Here is a 21,026-nt window from a genome sequence, read left to right on the forward strand (position 1 = left end):
CCTCTTTTCTTCTGAATTCCATTTGCCTGAAAAATTGTCTTCCAAACCTTGAGTTGAAGTTTTAATTTGCTTTTTAAAGCCAGGTGTGTTTCTTGCAGACAGCAAATGGATGGCTTGTGTTTTTTAATCCAGTCAGCCAATCTATGTCTCTTCAGTGGGGAATTCAAGCCATTAACATTTATTGAGATAATTGATAAGTGTGGTAGTTTTCTATTCATCTTATTTTGTGAGAGTCCATTGCTTAGTTTTATCTTTTGCATCAGTGTGGAGGTTAGGTTCTGTCCTTTAATTTCTGAGTTCTTACTTTGCTGCTGATCCATTGTGATGGTCAGTGTGTAGAAGAGGTGGAAATATTTCATGTAGAGCTGGTCTTCTTGTGGCAAATTTCCTCAACGTTTGTATATTTGTAAATGATTTGATTTCTCCATCAATTTTAAAGCTTAGCTTAGCAGGGTACAGAATTCTGGGCTGGAAATTGTTTTGTTTAAGTATATTAAAGGTAGATGACCATTGTCTTCTTGCTTGGAAATTTTCATTAGAGAAGTTTTCGGTCACTCTAATGGATTTGCCCCGTGGGTCAACTGGCGCTTACTCCTGGCAGCTTGCAGAATCTTTTCTTTTGTCTTGACTTTGGACAGGTTCATCACAATGTGTCTTGGAGAAGCTCAGTTGGAGTTGAGGCGACTTGGGGTCTGATAGCCCTCTGAAAGCAGTGTGTCAGAATCTCAGGTGATATTTGGGAAATTTTCATTTATAATATTCTCTAGTATGGCTTCCATTCCTCTGGGGCATTCTTCTTCCCCTTCTGGGATTCGTATAACTCGTATGTTGGAACGCTTCATAAAGTCCCATAATTCTTTCAGTGAACATTCTGTTTTCTCTCTCTTCTTTTCTGCCTCTTTAACTATCTATCTCAAGAGCTTTGTCCTCTACCTCTGAGATTCTTTTTTCTGCATGATCTAATCTGTTGTTGATACCTTCTATTGCATCTTTAAGTTCCCTAATTGACTGCTTCAGTTTCTTCAGCTCTGCTATATCCTTTCTATATTCTTCATATCATTCATCTCTTATTTAATTCTGTTTTTGGATTTCCTTTTGCTTATTTTCCAATTTATTAGCAGTTTCTTTCATTATTTCCATCATTTCCTTCATTGTTTTTATCATGTGTATTCTAAATTCCCTTTCTGTCATTCCTAACAATTTTTTATAGGTGGAATCCTCTGCAGTAGCTACCTAATGGTCCCTTGAAAGGGTTGCTCTGGACTAGTTCTTCATGTTGCCAGGAGTTTTCTGCTGATTCTTCCTTATGAGTAATTTCTTTTATCTGTTTCCTTGCCCTAATTTTCCTTTCACTTCCTCTTGCTCTTTAAGTTGCTGTTCCTGTGGAGTAAGGTTTCGATGAGTCCTTTTGGTACAGGACCAGAAGGCTGAGAAGGCTGAAGAGCAAGAAGTTATAAAAGAAAGAAAAGAAAAAAGAGAAAAGAGAGGCAGTGGGTAAAAGGGAATATTGACAGGAAGAAGAGAGTTACAGAGAGAGGGAGACAGAGCAATATAGGTGTACAGTAGGGTACTTTGACACAGCCTTATAAAAAACCCAGCCTCTGGGAGTGCCAGGTTTGGTGGTTCCCTTGAGGTCAGCAGCTCTTTGCTAACCTAATCAGACACAGTACCCCACCTCCACCAAGTAGAGAGGAAAGACAAAAATGCTATAAATCAAACCAAAACAAGGAAACAGAAAACTTTATGGGATAAAATTGGATGAAAAACCAAATAATAGGGGTAGAAACACTAGCAAAAATGAAGTTCTAATTATTGAAAAAGCAACCATGGGAAATTGTATTTAAACTAGAAAAATTGAGAAGACCAGAAAGAGAAAAAGAAAAGAAAAATGTATAGGGAAATGGTTGAAATTAAAAAACAAAAATAAACAAAAACAAATAAACAAACAAAAGAAACAATGCAGTATATATATCTTGTTGAATATTGTCTGGGTGAACAGGTGATCTTCTGGGGTAGGAGATGTTAATCATAATGCTGATACGACTGGAGGCCTGTGCTGATTTCTCAAACCCCACAGGATGGAGACCCTAAATCTATCTTTAGCCCTCTTAAAAGGCACCTTAAACTTCTAAACTTGGCTAAGCAGCAGCTTTACAGGAAAGTACTTGTCACTGGGATCACTGCTGAAGTGGCTATCCACTTATGCAGTGTGCCAAATCCGGTCTCACTCTGCCCCTGAGGGTTAAGGCTGTAAGGCAGCCCATTCCCTGCCTTTAGGCTGCTCAGTCAGTAGATTACCCAATGAATCCTTGCTCTGCAACTATGAGGGCAAAGCTTGCCAGGGCAGTTCTCTCACAATGGCTCCCTGCGGCCCACAGCCAAACACTATTAGCTCTGTCTGGCTCAGTCTGGGGCCCTAGATAATGCCCAAAGTTTTCTGCACTTATGTCCAAGCTCTCCAAAGGCTGTTCAACTGAGTGCCAAGTCCAAAAACACCAAAACAGCTCACAGGTAAGGCCTTTCCAGTTTGCAGTCTCAGCTGCCAGTGGGATTAGATGAATCAAACACACACAACCACTTGCTAGTTTTCCACTGCCTTTGTCCTCCTTTGGGGTCCAGAAGTCTCTTGCTGACTCCCTGTGTCCTCAAAGGGATGATTATAGGCAGATACCACTGGCCAGAGGTGCCTGGAGTCTTGTCTCCCCAGACTCACGGTGCCCAGTTGCAAGGAAGCTGTTATTCAGCCACCATCTTCCAAAAAAACAACTTTTTGATTTATTGATCTGTTGTATAATGCTTTTGTTTTCAATTTCATTTAATTCTGCTCTGATTTTGGTTATTTCTTTTCTTCTGCTTGGTTTGGGATTGCAGTGTTCTTCCTTTTCCAGTTGTTTGAGATGTCCCATTAAGTTGTTAACTTCCTCTCTTTCCATTCTCTTGAGGAAGGCTTGCACTGCTATAAATTTCCCTCTTAGGACTGCCTTTGTGGCATCCCAGGGGTTCTGATAATTCATGTCTTCATTATTGTTTTGTTCCAAAAATTTGGTAATTTCCTCCTTAATCTCATGTATGACCCAGCTCTCATTCAACATAAGGTTATTTCGCTTCCATGTTTTTGTATGAGTATGGAGATTCCTGTTGTTACTGAGTTCAACTTTTATTTCATGAGGGTCCAAGAAATTATAAGCAATGATTTCTATTCTTTTAAATTTTCAGGGTTAGACTTATGACCTAAGATATGATCAATTTTGGAGGATGTTCCGTGGGCTGATGAAAAGAATGTGAATTCAGTTTTGTTAGGATGAAATGTTCTGTAGTTGTCTGTTAAATGCAAATGTTGAATAGTTAATTTTACGTCTAAAATTTCTTTGCTTAGCTTCTTATTGGAGGATCTGTCCAACACTTCCAAAGGAGTGTTAAGATCTTTGACTATTATGGACCTGGAGGAAATCAAGTTGCTCAAGTCTGTTAAAGCCTCTCTCATAAAATGGAGGTGCATTCTGGTTGGGTGCATAAATGTTAATAATTGAAATCTCCTCATGTTGAGTGTTACCCTTAACAAATATGAAGTGACCATCCTTATCTTTCCTTACTTTTGTTGGCTTAAAGGCTATTGTATCTGTGAATAAGATTGCAACACCTGCTTTTTTTCTGATTTCCATATGCCTGAAATATAGATGACCTTCACCCTGTGTCTACATTTATCTTTTAAGGTAAGATGAGATTCTTGTATGCAGAAGATATATGGCCTGAGTTTTTGTATCCAGTCAGCCAACCTGTGCCTCTTTAGAGGACAATTTAAGCCATTCACATTAATGGAGAATATTGATAAGCCTGGTAAAATTTTGAGTATTGAGTTTTTCAAAAGTCCAGTGGACATTTTTAATCCTTTAGCCACTGTGGAAGTTGGAAGTTTACTTTTGTAGTGGAGGATTGCACTCATCATTACGAATGATAGGTCTGAGAATATTCTGGAGAGCTGGTTTATTTATGGCAAATTTCTTCAACATATGAATATCATTAAAGTATTTAATTTCTCTGTCATAAATGAAACTCAGTTTAGCTGGATACAGGATCCTGGGTTGAAAGTTATTTTGTTTTAGAAGATTAAAAGTCAATGACCACCCTCTTCTAGCTTGAAAGTTTTCAGGAGAGAGATCTGTAGTCATTTTAATAGTCTTCCCTTTGTTGGTAATGGTTTTCTTATGTCTGGCTGCTTTCAGAAATTTCTCCTTCATCTTAACTTTAGTGAAGTTAATTATGATGTGTCTGGGGGATGTCTTATTCAGGTTGAGTCATGCTGGGGTTCTGAAACTGTCTGCTATCTGAATTTCAGAATCTCCTGGCATGTCTGGAAAGTTCTCCCTCAGAATCTCATGAAGAAGAGCCTCTGTGCCTTACAAAGCCACTTCATCACCTTCTTGAATTCCTATGAGGCGAATATTAGTTTTCTTCAAATTATCCCAGAGCTCTCTGAGAGAATGATCCATTTTTGCTCTCCATTTCTCTTCTTCTTTGAGCATTTGGGAGTATTCAAAAGCTTTGTCTTCAACATCAGAAATCCTTTCTTCTGCTTGTTCCATTCTGTTACTGAGGGATTCTATGGTATTTCTTGGGTCTTTGAGGGCTGAAAATTCTTGCCTCAATGTGTCAAAATCTTTGGTGATTTTGTCTTTGAATTCATTGAATTCTTGAGACAGCTTTTGAAATGCTCCTTGAATTTCTACCTGTTTCCCCGAAAATAAGACATCCTCTGAAAATAAGACCTACTTACAGGAAAGATAAGGTGTCCCCTGAAAATAAGACCTAGTGCATCTTTGGGAGCACACCTTAAAATAAGACACTGTCTTATTTTCGGGAAAACAGGGTAATTCCATCTTTACCTCCATTCTGTAAATCTTATTTGCATTCCAAATTCTGAATTTGATTTCTGACATCTCAGCCATTTGTTTATGAATGGGATCTTCAGTTATGTCCACCATATGTCCAACTCCTTGGGGGAGTTGATCTACTCCGGTTATTTATGTTACCAGAGTTTTTCCGCTAATTCTGCCCCATGATTATTTTATACCATTTGGCTAGATAAGAAGATAAGGTGAAGTTGGGTTGAAGTGCTTCTGGAGTAGTGATTAACCAGCCCTTTGCCCAAGAGCTGGAACTGGTGTCTGTGCTTTTTCCCCTAGAGCTTTGCAAAGGACCTGTACAGTGCTATTGCCTTAGACATTGGGGACTTACTTGGTGTGGTGAGGCTAAGTGACTCTGTCTTACCCTAGTGAATCAGTTACTCTGGGTTGAAGTCTCAGCTGTGGAGAAATACCAGCAATTAAGTCACCCTGGCCCCCACAGGCAATAATTGGTAAAGGAAAATAGAACCTTCCCACAATGACATACCCAGGGTAGCACTTTGGATCATCCTCAGTGATTCGTCCAGTCTGAGAGATCCAAATCAATTGTCCCAGTCAGTACCCAGTCTCACGTGGGAGACTTCAAAAGATCTCCATCAACTAGATAGCAGGGGTCTGCTGGCAGCTTAAGTATGATTAATTTTGGGTGCTCCATGGAGTTATAAGGACCCCCTCCCCCAGCAAATGAATTAGTATGGGAAGGTTGATGCCTCCTTCCCCACCTTGCACCTCTGTCACACCCAGTGACTGGTAACCCTGCAGGGCTGTGACCCAGTTCCCTCCAATGAGCAAATGCTCCTCCAGGGATTTGTGCCTGCCTGAGTCACAAGGAGATCTATGTCTCCTCAGCCAGGCCTCCACACTCTGCCACCATTGGTCAGGGGGAGCTGAGGCCTGACAACCTCTGGTGGTTAATGGAAGCTGGGGCAGTTCACTCAGTTCCAGCCCTGCCCCTGATTGATGTTGCTGACACTTATATTTTTGCAGAATTTGTCATTCTGTCCTGACTTTATTCCCCAGCAGACCAGGTGCTGTTTGAGTTCATAGAAACTGCGACTCACCCCTGGTCTGTGCTGCTGCCCAGAGCTGGTATGTCTGTCTTCACTACAGTCCATGTTGGGGCAGGTGCAGTTAGAGCTCACACTCAGCTTTGAGTTCCAGCCTCTGCCTGCCTGCCTTTGTCTCAGCTATGATTCCCTGAGAGCCAGGTCTTTCTTAGGCTCACTAAGCCTAAGGACTGAGCTGTCCTCTGGCTCAGCCCCATCCCAGGAGTATGCAGTCTCTGCACATGCACCTTCTATTCTCCATCCCTGCTGCGCCCTGCCTAGGCAGGTACCACCTCAGGCATACCCTTTACTCACGGGGCCTGCATTACCATCCCAGATCTGTTCCACCAGTGACTGCTGCCATAGAAGATGCCTGGATTTCTCTGGTTGCCCACAGAGACAGGGAGTGTCTCTCCAAACTATCCCCAGGGGTGTGAGCCCTATTGTTCCCACTGCTGCCACTGCTGCTAAGTGCCATGGGGCACTGCCTCTCCCTCTACTATATGATTCCTTCAGTCTATCATCTTCTCCTTATCCCCATGCCACAGAATCAGCACAGACCTGCAACAGCCCACACCCTATCTATACCTTTCAAGAAAATGCCCAAGAATCTGGACTCCCTGGGGACAGGCTTCCAGACCTCAGTGTGAGATTGGAGGGGAGTTCTGGGAGTTCAGAATTGCAGGTAGAGAATAAATACAGTTTTATGCCTGGCAGTAGAGTGCCATGGCACCCTAGTAGAGGAAGGAGGTCCAGTTTTTACAGGGTGTCTCGCATGGGATAAAATGGGAGGATGTTTGAATTCTGCTTGCTTGTTTGTAGAAAGTATACTGTGAGCCATTCTCATGGGGGAGGGGACTCCCATCTGCTTGGTGATGGATTTTGTACCTATTGTTTGTATCCTTAGGGTCGCAGCTCACATCAGCAGGGTTGAGGTGCATTCTTCATCCTTCTCTCTTGGTTCAGCTCCAAACCATCAGCTTACTTGCTAAACTTCTATCTTTTAACTCTCCTTCTGGATGGAAGCCTCTGTGGAAAGCTGGCTCCAGTCAGCCATCTTCTGTTTTCACCTTTAAAACAGAAATGCCACCTACCTCACAAAGCACTATCAGGTTTAAATGAGGTTTAGGTGCAAATGTTGAGACTAGTGTCTAGCACCACATAGATACTATGTAAATGCTTCATGATTATCATTATTCAGACTGACTGTCACTCTGTCTGATGATTATTATCATTAAGATTGAGTCTCACTCTGGGTAGAGTGCACTGACATCATTGTAGCTCACAGCAATCTCAAACTTTGGGGTTCAAGAGATCATCTTGCCTCAGACTCTCAAGTAGCTGGGACTACAGGCACCAAGCTTAGCTAATTTTTCTATTTTTAGTAGAGATAGTGTCTCACTCTTGCTCAGGCTAGTCTCAAAGTCCTGAGCTCAATCAATCCTCCCACATCAACCTCCAAGAGTGCTAGGATTACTGGCATGAGCCACCCATCATGCCTAGCCTGCTTATTATTATTGTCTTGAGTTGGTTGAAGCTTGAAATTAAGATACTCCTTGCCTTATAATTTCACATTTTTCTTGGTTTTATTTAATTATCAATCTGTTTTTGTGGGGTGCTTGGTTAGCCCAATAGTAGGCTGTTATGCATATTTTCATCAAAAGTGGTTTGGGGCTACTCTTTTCAACTATCAGACCTTAAGATACATGCTATTATAGTCATAAAATGTCCACTTTTTAACACCAAAGCAGCTATCTATATAATCTCCCCTGAATTTCCTTAGTCAGTATCACTCTATTAGACACACTGCCCCTAAACTGGTGTTATTGGAATAATTTGCAACCAAATGTCAAGGAACAAATAATGAAATTACTGGGTTATCTTTAAAAGCCTAGAGCAAGGGTGGGGAAGCTTTACATGTTGGAAGGCTGCACTAATTTAGCCATAATTAAGTAAGGCCACATTCAATAACTTCAACTGATATACTTAAAAATATAAATTACTTTGTAAAAATATAACAACAATGTACTTATTTAAAAAATGAAAACTATTTGTACCACATAAAAGCATTATTGTATAAATGATCTATGTGTATATGACTTAATAAAAAATAATAATTCACATTAGTGATTCCATTCTTCATAAAATTTAACTATCTGTTCTTGCAGAGATAAAATTTTGACCAACACCAGTCTCTGTGATAACCAATACACTTTAGAAGGATATAGCAAACCTATACCGAATACCTCATCATTCTACTTTGGCATTCTACAAAACTGATGATGCCATGTTGTGTTTGCACAAATATAGTTAACAACATAGAGTTGTTATAACTATGTAGTTATAACTTGTTGCAAAGTGTCACTTAAAATACAGATTTTGGTGATGCAAGATATAATGAAAAGAAATTAGTATATGTATCTGTTAATACTTTATCTGTGCAATAAACCTTCATGTTTTCCTGCCATGGAAGGTGTACCATCCATACATATACTCACTGAATTTACCAAATTCAGTCCAATTTCATGACATTTATCTTGAAAGTTGTTGGAGGTATCTATTCTCTGTGATCTGTTTTTAAGAGTGCCCAAAGAGACCAGCTCTTCATAGCAAAGAAAATCTTCTCTTATGACCCAAATGAAGTATAAAATCTGCACCAAGCCAGCAGTATCAGTTGATTCATCTAAAGTGACTGAATAATATGTATTTTCCTTTTGAAGTATTTCATGAAGTTGTTATGTTAAGTTGAAGCCTAATTCATGCTGCCAATTTGTTATGGTTCTCTTTGAACGAGGCAGTTGTTGTACTTCAAAGTGTTATTGGAATCTGAGCATGCTGCAACCTTGAGATTGCATTTTTTCTCTACTTGTATATCATTGAATGGCTTCCCTTTTACCAAAGTATATAAGGTACTTCATAAGTTGCTTCAGTGACATTAGTTCCAGAGGTTATTGCTGCTGGAAAGAATTATGTTTGCTTTTGCTTTTCACCTTTTTAAATTCTGCTCAGCCATTAAAAAAAGATGGTGACATAGTATCTTTTGTAACAATCTGGGTGGAATTAAAGACCATTCTCGTAAGTATCACAAGGAAAAACAAACAGCACAGGCACTCAATACTAAACTGGAACTAGTTGATCAACATCTACATGCTCACAGAGAAGCAAAACTCAGTGAAATTTGTCTGGGGGTGGAGAAGAAGGAGAAGGGTAAATTCCTACCCAACAGGTACTTTGAATGGGTTTATGACACATTTCTGGGTGAGAGCACACTTTCTGAGTTATAGGTTACACACCTATAACTTTGACTTAAAAATCTACAAACGCAGACTATGTTACCAAAATGTATGTACTCCTATAATACACTGAATAAACTTAAAAAATAAAATATGTATGGTCCTTTTGAATGTTATAATGCTGGTAAGCATTGAATTTCTATATTGTTGATATTACAGTATCACAAAGCAAGCAGATCATCTTATCTTTAGCAGAAATAAGACAATATTGCAATCCCAACTATTCACAAATTGTACTTCAAACAGAAATACAGTGCATTGTTGTAAAAAACCAATAACAGACTGGCATACTCAACCCCTATAAACTCTAAACAACCATCCAATGTGGTCATGGTGCCAATAAGGTGGGGGAAATTACAACTAAATCATGAGTGTAGCAGTTGTAAATTTAGTCTGTATAGCTTACTAATGTTCTAATTGTGCCAGTCAATCTGGGAGGATTATTTTATTGAAACTCATTTTATTCTTTGGTATTTTAAATACATTCATTTTAAAAATGAAAGAAAAATATAAAAGATGAACAAAAATGTATTAATAAAAATAAGAGGATTTGTTCTGTAAAGTGTGAATTCAGTCAAAAGGCTACACTTAAGGACCTAAAGGCCACAGGTTCCTGTACCTCTGGCCTAGAGCATGATTTTATAATGTGAAATGTTATATAAGCTCAAATTGCAACTTTGTTTCCCTTCCATTCCAATTCTCAGTCAAGTCCTCAGCTCCTCTGAAAAGTGGGCTTGAGGAGGTAAACTGAACAAGGGGTCTGTGAAAGGCATCCCTTAGAATTGTACAGTGTACAACTTGTGTGACTATACACATCTTTGGGACTATCACTCTGCCTAAACAAGCCTTGGTCAAAAAAAGTTGGAGAAACACCCGTTAAGAGCAACCTGTCTCTCACTGTACTCTATTCCTGAGGAATTCATTTTACTGATTTATCTTTGTTGTTTTTTAAAATGTGAGGCAAATGCTGCTAACACAGGCTTCTGAACACAAGCCAACCATCATTCAGGTGCCAAAACACCATTCAGGTGGTTTGCCCTGCAGTGTGACCAACTTGCATTTCGTAGTGCTTACCCCGCTGCAGTAAAAATGAATTAATGAATCTCCCCAGGGCCCACCATGGCTGGTGGGGGTTAGCTCCGTTTTCCTTCTGCAGATTAGACACACCACGTGTGCATGGTAAGTACAAGGTCAGGCAGTCAGTATGTTGTAGCATCCAACTCAGACCCAGCTTTTAACTCCAGCTTCTCCCTACATCATACTCTCTCTCTTTTATAAAAAACTATGAAAAGGAAAGAATAAAGGAAACAGACCATTGAGATCAACAATAGGCTATCTCTAAAGATAAAATTGTCTTTGGGGACTGGTGGGATACAACTATTAAACCTCCCCCAAACAAGCCACTTAGAGTTACTAAAGTGGTATGAAGAAAAGACTTTAAAAGTGGTTTCAAAAAGAGAGTATTTTTCTTCATCCCTATATAATTGCAAAAATGACTGAACACTTTTGGACTATACATTTTTTCAATCTTTCCAAAATGAAATCACCTTTGGTAGAGGACCAAGCATGGAAAATTTCAGCTCAAAAATTGACTCTGTAAAGCCATGCAGCAATTTAGAAAAGTGTTAGAGAAAAAGCACACATGTAGCCAGAGGTGGTAATACTCCTTGGTCGGACATGATTGGGGAATAGGCTTTTTTGAATAAATATATTTCTGTATACCTGAAGTATAACCTATTATCATTTTGCATGGAAAATCATTGATGTTTTTGTTGTTAAGTGTTTAAAAATAATGCAGTGCAAGTATTCTTAGAAGAGTAGTTAAGTAAATTTGGGGACCACAATTTTATATTCAATGTATTCAACATACATATGGAAAAGAAACACAGGTGGCAGAACTTCAGATGTTTGAAATATTTTTAAAAATCTCTTAATGTATATGATAGAAATGCTTATCCTTAAGGAACTAACCAAAGTTAAACTTTTCTGTTATCAGCCCTGGGTAAAGTTTTGTAGATAATATTTGTATGTAGATGCTTTCGATGTGGGGGACATTTGCACTGGGGTATTTAACATTTCACCACTTTTTAAAATGGAATGTTTTTATTGCATTTGATTGGTAATACTCAGAATCATGTTTGACTTCTGCAATTACAAAAGGTGGTCAGCATGACTTGTATTGATCTTTTATTATCAGCATATAATAATTTTAATAATTTTATAGTAATGTTATATTTTATTTTAATAATTTATGATAATTATTTGTTTAATAATTTTATAATAATTTTAATACAGTTTTTCCTCTTTCTTAAAAGGTGTTTACATGTTTTTCATACCCTCTGTATTTTAAGAAAAATATAGAAGAACTTAGTTCCTTCATTTGACCCTTAGTTACACACTTAGGAAGGAAAACTTTAAACAATTGTTTTGTTGAGTTTTGTAGTTTGTTTATTTTTGTTTTTGAGAAAGAGTCTCACTATGTTCTCCCTGGGTAGAGTGCAGTGCTGTCATATCTCACAGCAACCTCAAACTCCTGAATTCAAATGAATCTCTGACCTCAGCCTCCTAAGAAGCTAGAACTACAGGCGACCACCATGATGCCTGGCTAGTTTTCCTGTTTTTAGCAGAGAGGGGGTCTCCCTCTTGTCCAGGATGGTTTTGAACTCCTGAGCTCAAGCAATCCTCCCACCTCAGCGTCCCAGGGTGCTAAATAAGATTACAGGCATGAGCCAATTTGCTTGGCCTAACAATTATTTATAGTTTCTTTGGTGCTGAACTATAAATAGAAATACTGTGCTTTTTAATTCTTGATGTATTAACTTTGAACGATGTTTATTAATTGACACTGCCATATACATACCATTACCTTCATTATCTATCTAATATTTGTAGTTTATCTTGTGATAAGCATAAATATTTATGCTCATGTTTAAGGTTTTATTCTACTCGAAACTGATTTTATACATGGAATGGAAGAACAAATCCCAATTTATTCTTTTGTTTGACAGACTTTCCTCAGGCCAATACCATCCAGTCTTCATTACCACAGAACAAGAATAAATCTTGATACTAACTACAGGCAGTCCCTGAGTTACAAACAAGATAGGTTCAGTAGGATTGTTCTTAAGTTGAATTTGTATGTAAATTAGAACAAGTACATTTACCTATTACCCATAATAGCCTCCATTTTTTTTTTAATTGTTAAATCATAGCTGTGTACATTAGTGCAATCAAGGGTACAATGTGCTGGTTTCATATACAATCTGAAATATTCTTATCAAACTGTTCAATGTAGTCTTCATGGCATTTTCTTAGTTATTGTATGTAGACATTTGTACTCAGAATTTAGTAGGTTTTGCCTGTGGCCCCACCCATTACCCTCCCTCCACCCTAACCTCCCTCATCCCTTCCCCTCCCTTGGCCCCTTCCCCATATTATTGTGCTATAGTTGGGTTATAGCCTTCATATGAAAGCTATAAATTATCTTCATAGTAGGGCTGAGTACATTGGATAATTTTTCTTCCATTCCTGAGATACTTTGCTAAGAAGAATATGTTCCAGCAAAGAAAGAGGTAAAGTCTCCATCTTTCTTTAAGGTTGCATAATATTCTATGGTATACATGTACCACAATTCACTAGTCCATTCGTGGGTCGATGGGCACTTGGGCTTCTTCCATGACTTAGCAATTATGAATTGGGCTGCAATAAATATTCTGGTACAGATGTCTTTGTTATATTGTGATCTTTGGTCTTCTGAGTATAAACCTAGTAAAGAAATTATAGGATCGAATGGCAGGTCTATTTTAAAACACCCTTCCAGAAGGAATGTATTAGTGTGCATTCCCACCAACAGTGTAGAAGTGTGTCCTTTTCTCCACATCCACGCCAACATTTCTGGTTTTGGGATTTTGTTATGTGGGCTACTCTTACTGGGGTTCGGTGATATCTCAAAGTAGTTTTGATTTGCATTTCTCTGATGATTAAGGATGATGAGCTTTTTTTCATGTGTTTGTAGATTGTGCATCTGTCTTCTTTGGAGAAGTTTCTCTTCAAGTCCCTTGCCCACCCTGAGATGGGATCACTTGTTCTTTTCTTGCTAATACATTTGAGTTCTATGTGGATTCTGGTTATTAAATCTTTATCGGAGGTATAACCTGCAAATATTTTCTCCCATTTTGAGGGATGTCTTCTTGCTTTACTTACTGTGTTCTTGGCTGTGCAGAAGCTTTTTAGTTTGATCAGGTCCCAGTAATTTATTTTTGATACTGCTCCAATTGCTGGGGGAGTCCTCCTCATAAAATATTCACCCAGGCCGATTCCTTCAAGAGTTTTCCCTGCACTTTCTTCAAGTATTTTTATAGTTTCATGTCTTAAGTTTAAATCTTTTATCCAGTGAGAGTCTATCTTGGTTAATGGTGAAAGGTGTGGGTCCAGTTTCAGTCTTTTACAGATCACCAGCCAGTTCACCCAGTACCATTTGTTAAATAGGGAATCTTTCCCCACTGAATGTCTTTAATTGTCTTGTCAAAGATCAAATAATAGTAAGTAGCTGGATTCATCTCTTGATTCTCTATTCTGTTCCAGACATCTACTTCTCTGTTTTTATGCCACTACCATGCTGTTTTGATCACTATTGATTTATAGTGCAGTCTCAGTTCTGGTAGCATGATTCCTCCTGCTTTGTTTTTATTGCTGAGTAATGTTTTGGCTATTTGAGGTTTTTTTCTGATTCCATATAAAATGAAGTATTATTTTTTCAAGATCATTAAAATATGACAAGGGAGCTTTAATAGGAATTGCATTAAAATTATATATTGCTTTGGGCAGAATAGACATTTTAGCAATGTTGATTCTTCCCAGCCATGAGCATGGTATGTTTTTCCATTTGTTAATATTCTCAGCTATTTCTTTTCTTAGAGTTTCATAGTTCTCTTTGTAGAGATCTTTCATGTACTTTTTAGATAAACTCCCAAATATTTCATCTTCTTTGGCACTACTGTGAAAGGAATAGAGTCCTTGACTGTTTTTTCAGCTTAGCTATTGTTGGTATATATAAAGGCTACAGATTTATGGGTGTAGATTTTGTAGCCTGAGACATTGCTGTATTCCTTAATCACTTCTAAAAGTTTTGCAGTAGAATCCCTAGTGTTTTCCAGATATATGATCATGTCATCTGTGAAGAGTAAAAGATTGATCTGACCCTATGTGGATACCCTTGATCGCCTATTCTTCCCTAATTGCGATGGCTAAAACTTTCATTACAATGTTAAAGAGCAATGGAGACAATGGGCAACCTTGCCTGGTTCCTGATCTGACTGGAAATGATCTGACTGGAAATGATTTCAATTTAACTCCATTCAATATGATATTGGCCATGGGTTTGCTGTAGATGGCCTCTATTAGTTAAGAAATGTCCCTTCTATACCAATTTTCTTAAGTGTTCTGATCATGAAGGGATGCTGGATATTATCAAAAGCTTTTTCTGCATCAATTGAGAGAATCATATAGTCTTTATTTTTTATTTTGTTTATGTGCTGTATTACATTTATAGATTTACGTATATTGAACCAGCCTTGAAACCCTGGGATAAATCCCACTTAGTCATGGTGTATAATTTTTTGATGTGTTGTTGGATTCTGTTTGTTAGCATCTTATTGAGTATTTTTGCATCAATATTCATTAGTGATATTGATCTATAAGGTTGGCCAAAGGTTTATCTATTTTATTGATCTTTTCAAAAAACCAACTTTTGGATTTATTGTTGTATAATTCTTTTGTTTTCAATTTCATTTAATTCTGCTGTGATTTTGATTATTTCTTTTCTTCTGCTGGGTTTGGTGTTGGAATGTTCTTCCTTCTCCAGGTGCTTGAGATATCCCATTAAGTTGTTAACTTCCTCTCTTTCCGTTCTCATGAGGAAGGCTTGCAGTGCTATAAATTTCCCTCTTAGGACTGCCTTTGCAGTATCCCAGAGGTTCTGAAAATTCATGTCTTTATTTTTGTTTTGTTCCAAAATTTTTGTGATTTCCTTCTTAATTTTATCTATAACCCATCTATCCTTCAGCATAAGGTTATTTAGCTTCCATGTTTTTGTATGGGTATGCAGATTCCTATTGTTATTGAGTTCAACTTTTATTCCATGATGGTCTGAGAAGATGCAAGGAATAATTTCTATTTTTTTTAATTTGCTGAGGTTAGATTTGTGGCCTAGGATGCGGTCGATTTTGGAGTACATTCCATGGGCTGATGAGAAGAATGTGTATTCAGTTTTGTTAGGATGAAATGTTCTGTAGATGTCTGTTAAGTCCAGATGTTGAATGGTTAAGTTTAAATCTAACATGTCTTTGTTTAGCTTCTTTTTGGAGGATCTATTCAACACTGCTAAAGGGGTGTTAAAATCTCCAACTACTATGGAAGTGGAGGAAATTGAGTTGCTCATGTCTGTTAGAGTTTCTCTTATAAATTAAGGTGCATTCTGATTGGGTGCATAAACATTAATAATTGAAATCTCATCATATTGAGTATTACCTTTAACAATTATGAAGTGTCCATCCTTATCCTTCCTTATTTTGGTTGGTTTAAAGCCTATCGCTGAGAATAGGGTTGCAATGCCTGCTTTTTTCTGCTTTCCATTTGCCTGGAGTATAGATGACCATCCCTTCACCTTGAGTCTATATTTGTCTTTTAATGTAAGGTGAGATTCTTGTATGCAGCAGATATGTGGCTTGAGTTTTTGTATCCAGTCAGCCAACCTGTGCCTCTTTAGAGGACAATTTAAACCATTCACATTAATTGAGAATATTGATAAGCCTTTTGAGAGTTCGGTGAGCATTTTTAATCCTTTTGTGACTGTGGAAGTTGGAACTTGATAAAAAAATTCCTGGGTGGGGTTACTTTTGTGGTGAAGGATTATGCTGGTCTTTATGGAGGATAGGTCTGAGAATATCCTGGACAGCTGGTTTAGTTATGGCAAATTTCTTCAACATGTGAATGTCATTAAAGTATTTAATTTCTCCATCATAAATGAAACTCAGTTTAGCTGGGTACAGGATCCTGGGTTGAAAGTTATTTTGTTTTAGGAGATTAAAAGTTGATGACCATCCTCTTCTAGCTTGAAAGGTTTCAGCAGAGCAATCTTCAATTATTCTAATGTTCTTCCCTTTGTGGGTAATGGTTTTCTTTCATCTGGCTGGTTTCAGAATTTTCTCCTTCATATTAACTTTAGTGAAATTGATTATGATATGTCTGGGGGATGTCTTATTTGGGTTGAGTCATTCTGGAGTTCTGAAACTGTCTTGCTATCTGAATTCAGAATCTCTTGGCATGTCTTGAAAGTTCTCTTTCATAGTCTCATAGAGAAGAGACTCTGTGCCTTGTGAAGCTAATTCATCACTTTCGGGGATCCCTATAAGATGAATATTGATTTTCTTTGAATTATCCCAGAGCTCTCTGAGAGAATGATCTGTTTTTGCCCTCCATTTCTCTTTCTCTTTGAGAGTTTGGGAGTGTTCGAAAGCTTTGTCTTCAATGTCAGAAATCCTTTCTTCTGCTTGCTCCATTCTGTTACTGAGGGATTCTACTGTGTTTCTCAGATCTTTGAGGGCTGCAAGTTCTTGTCTCAATATGTCAAAATGTTTAGTCATTTGGTCTTTGAATTCGCTGAATTCTTCAGACATCTTTTGGGTTACTGCTTGGAATTCTAATTTGATCTTATTTGTGATCCAGATTCTGAATTCGATTTCTGACATCTCAGCTATTTGTTTGTGCATGGGATCTTGTGCTGTGTCTGCCCTGTTGTTCCTTGGGGGAGTTTATCTACTCTGATTATTCATATTGCCAGAGTTTTTCCATTGATTTCACCTCATGATTGTTTTTTACCATTGCCTCTGGCCATCCTCAGAGTTGGGGAGGTGTCTCTCCAAGATTAGACACCAGCATATCACTCTATTGTTGCTGGATCTTTGTAGGGAGTGACTCTGTGTAGTTCCTCCGGGGTTGCCCCAGCCAGGGAGTTCTGGTTGTGGGAGCAGCTCCGGAGTGTGACACACCCAGATCCAGCAACAGGGCGGGGGGGGGAGGTATGCACATGGTTCTGGGGGTTCCTGGTGCCTTGTGATTTTGGCACTGAGGGCCCAACTCTCCAGCAGTCTCTGGCCAGGACAAGGGCTCTGTGCAGAGGCAGGAAGGGCTCCAGAGGGCATGCAGCTACCAGAGTCCCTGGCCAGACAAGTGGGCCAGTGTGGAGGGAGGGTACTGGAAGGAGGACGCACGGTTGCACAGCTCCCAGAATTCCTGATCAGGGCATGCGGAGGCCCAGCAGGCATGGGTCACGGTTTGTGGGTCACGGTGCAGCTCTTCTGGAGGTCTGGGTGGGCGCCCTCAATAAGAATTCTTGATCAGGTTTTTACCATCATATATCCTGGAGTTAACTTTGTTAGATTATATGCTGTAGCTTGATATGTGTTTTATTTTATTTTTTTCTAGTCTTTGCAGTAGCCAAAATCCAAGCCACTAGTCTGAGAATAATTCCCAGATGTGCTGCATGTACAATGGCCAAGATATCTTGATGACTAGTTTCTGGAATAATACTGTGTTTGCAATAAAATGCGTTCCTATGGGCATGCAATTTACTCCCTACACACCTAATTTAAGACATAGATGAACCAAGATCACAACTCTAATGGGAACAGTACAACTGGTTTTGGTATCTAAGTGGCAGATGGCTCTGGACATCACCATTGGCTATGGCTCTTTCAAAGAACTGTGGTGGGCAGCTTAAACCTCTTTTTAGCTCTTTTGATCTTCCCCAGCTGTCATCTTCTGCTAGGGGTCATTAGATTCTCACTGTCTCAGTCAGTCTCCAAGCACTCACATGCACAGGATTCCAACCCGTTTCTTAACCTGGGTGGTCTCCATCTCCCACTTGAGCTGCCACTTAGCCATATGAGGCAAACCAACACTCAATAGCCTCCATTTGTAAGTAAGTCAGATGTTTGTAACTCAGGGACCGCCTGTATAGCAATTCTCCACACCTTGTTTTTCCTCAGGAATATCTAGGCTGTTTTGTCCTTTGTTTTTATATATAAATTTAAGAATCATCAAATTCCCTGAGTTAAAATTGCAATTAATCTATAGATGAATTTGTGGAGAATTTTTGTCTTCGTGACATTAAGCCTTTCTATCCATAAACATGCACATATATTTCTTTTATTTCTTCCTTATTCTATTTCAATTGTATTTTATACTTTTTCCTTGTGAAGCATTTGGACATTATCAGCTCTAATACTAGACATGTGATTTTTTTGCTTTTGTCTCTTTGATAAATGGCAATTTTGGTATTTTGATTTTATATTTAGAACCTTTCCAAATGCTCTTATTATTTCTAAAGACCGTTACTTAAATATCCTTCTAATTTTTCAACTTAGAAATGTTAGATAGAATGTTCTATGTTTTCCATTTCAGTATTATACCTTTTATTTCTTTTTCATGAGTGACTTCACTGGCTAAGATGTCTAGAACAATAATAAGCAGGAAGGGAGTAAGATGACATCCTAATTTTGTCACTTTTTAGACTTTTTTAAAATCAGGTTAAGGAAGTTTTTTCTAGTTATGGTTTGCTAAGATATGTAATTTCCCCCCCCCCCCTTTTTAGACAGAGTCTTACTCTGTTGCTAAGGCTAGAGTACAATAGAATCATCATAGCTCACAGCAACCTCAAACTCCTGAGCTCAAGCAATCATTCTGTCTGAATAAGCTGGGACTACAGGCAGATGCCACCATGCCCAGATAATTTTTCTATTTTTGGTAGAGATGGAGTCTTGCTCTTGCTCAGGCTGGTCTTGAGCTCCTGAGCTCAAGCAATCCACCTGCCTTGGCCTCCCTGAATGCTAGGATTACAGGTGTGAGCCACTGTGCCAAGCTGACATGTAATTTTATCAGTTGCCTTTCTTGCACATATTGAGATCATTACCTGGTCTTTATCCTGTAATCTCTTGCTAAATTTTCTAATTAAGCTTTTTTGTATTTTTGAGATAAAACCCACTTGGTCATGATATTTCTCCAAGTTTGACTTGATAATTTTTTAAGATTATCCAAAAATGTTAATGAGTGACATTAGTTAATAATTTTTATTTGTCTTTGCTTGGTGTTGTTATCCAAGTTATAGTAGCATCAGAAGATTAATTGGAAAGTGTTCCTTATTTTTCCATTATCTTAAATAGTTTCCATTTGATTGAAATTATCTATTTCTTGAATGCTGGATAGAACTTGACTTTAAAGCCAACAGAGCCTAGTATATTCTTGATGGAAATTTTTGAAATACCAATTCAATTTTTTAAGGCATAGTTATAGAATTCTTACCTTATCTACTTCTTCTCATGTCCATTTTATGAAGTGACACTTTGTTGCCCCTGGGTAGAGTGCCCTGGAATCATAGCTCACAGCAACCTCAAACTCTTGGGCTTAAGTGATCTTCTTACTTCAGCTTCATGAGTATCTGGGACTACAGGCACATGCCACAACACCCAGATTTCTTTCTTTCTTTCTTTCTTTCTTTTTTTTTTTTTTTTTAGAGAGAGACCAGGTCTCACTCTTGCTTAGGCTGGTCTTAAACTCCTGAACTCAAGTAATCCACCTGCCTTAACCTTCCAGAGTGTTAGGATTCCAGGCATGAGCCACCTTGCCTGCACTATTAAGTGACATTTTACAAGAATTTATAAATATTATATTTATTTTCTCATTTATTAATTAAAGTTACACTTTTTGTTATAAACAATAACCAAATTATGTTTTACATATAATCTTGTGCATGTAACAGTTAAAGTTACTCTTAATAACCCTGGATAAAGTGCTGTGGTGTCACAGCTCACAGCAACTTCAAACTCTTGGGCTTAAGTGATTGTTTTGCCTCAGCCTCCCAATTAGCTGGGATTACAGGTGTCTACCACAATGCCTGGCTATTTTTTTGTTGCAGTTGTTATTGTTATTTTAGCTGGCTCTGGCCAGGTTCGAACACAACAGCTTCAGTGTATATGGCCGGTGCCCTACCCATGGAGCTATGGGCACTGCCACTTTTTAAATTTTTTCTACATCTATAATTTTCCATTTTCTAATATTACTTTTTTGCTTTCTTATTGATTAATCATGCCAGAGATCTATTAACAATGTTTTCAAAGAATCAACTTGTAGTTTTGTTAGTGCTCTCAATTGTAAAATATTTTCTAGATTTTGAATTTCAACTTTTATTTATTTCATTTCTTTTATTTCTCTATATTGGCTTTCTTCTTTATTGTTTATTAGGTTGCATGCTAAGTTCAGTAAATTCTAGTTTTTCTTCTTTTCTTTTTTTTTTTTTTTTTGTTGGGGATTCATTGAGGGTACAATAAGCCAGGTTACACTGATTGCAATTGTTAGGTAAAGTCCCTCTTGCAATCGTTTTTCTTTTTTTCTAATATGAGCGCTTAGAATATTATCTTTTCATTTAATGTATTTATTTAGATGCTTCTACAGTATTGATATTTGATTCTTCTTGGTTCTAGCTCTGTTTTAAAAAAATATCTTCAAGTATCGTAATTTCTTTTATTGTTCTGTGAAGTTATTTTGGTAATTCATTTAGAGGAGTATTTTTATTTTTATTTTTTTAAATACAAATTTTTATATGCAAAATAGATTACTATATAACTGGCAACCTCAGAGCCAAGTACTAAATTTTCTTCCACAAATTTCAATGGGGGTGGAGTGTGGGAAGTCTTAATGAGTACAAAACTTAATTTTTAATCTTGGCT

The sequence above is a fragment of the Nycticebus coucang genome, chromosome 21 (assembly GCF_027406575.1).
Source record: "Nycticebus coucang isolate mNycCou1 chromosome 21, mNycCou1.pri, whole genome shotgun sequence".
Taxonomy (NCBI): Eukaryota; Metazoa; Chordata; class Mammalia; order Primates; family Lorisidae; genus Nycticebus; species Nycticebus coucang.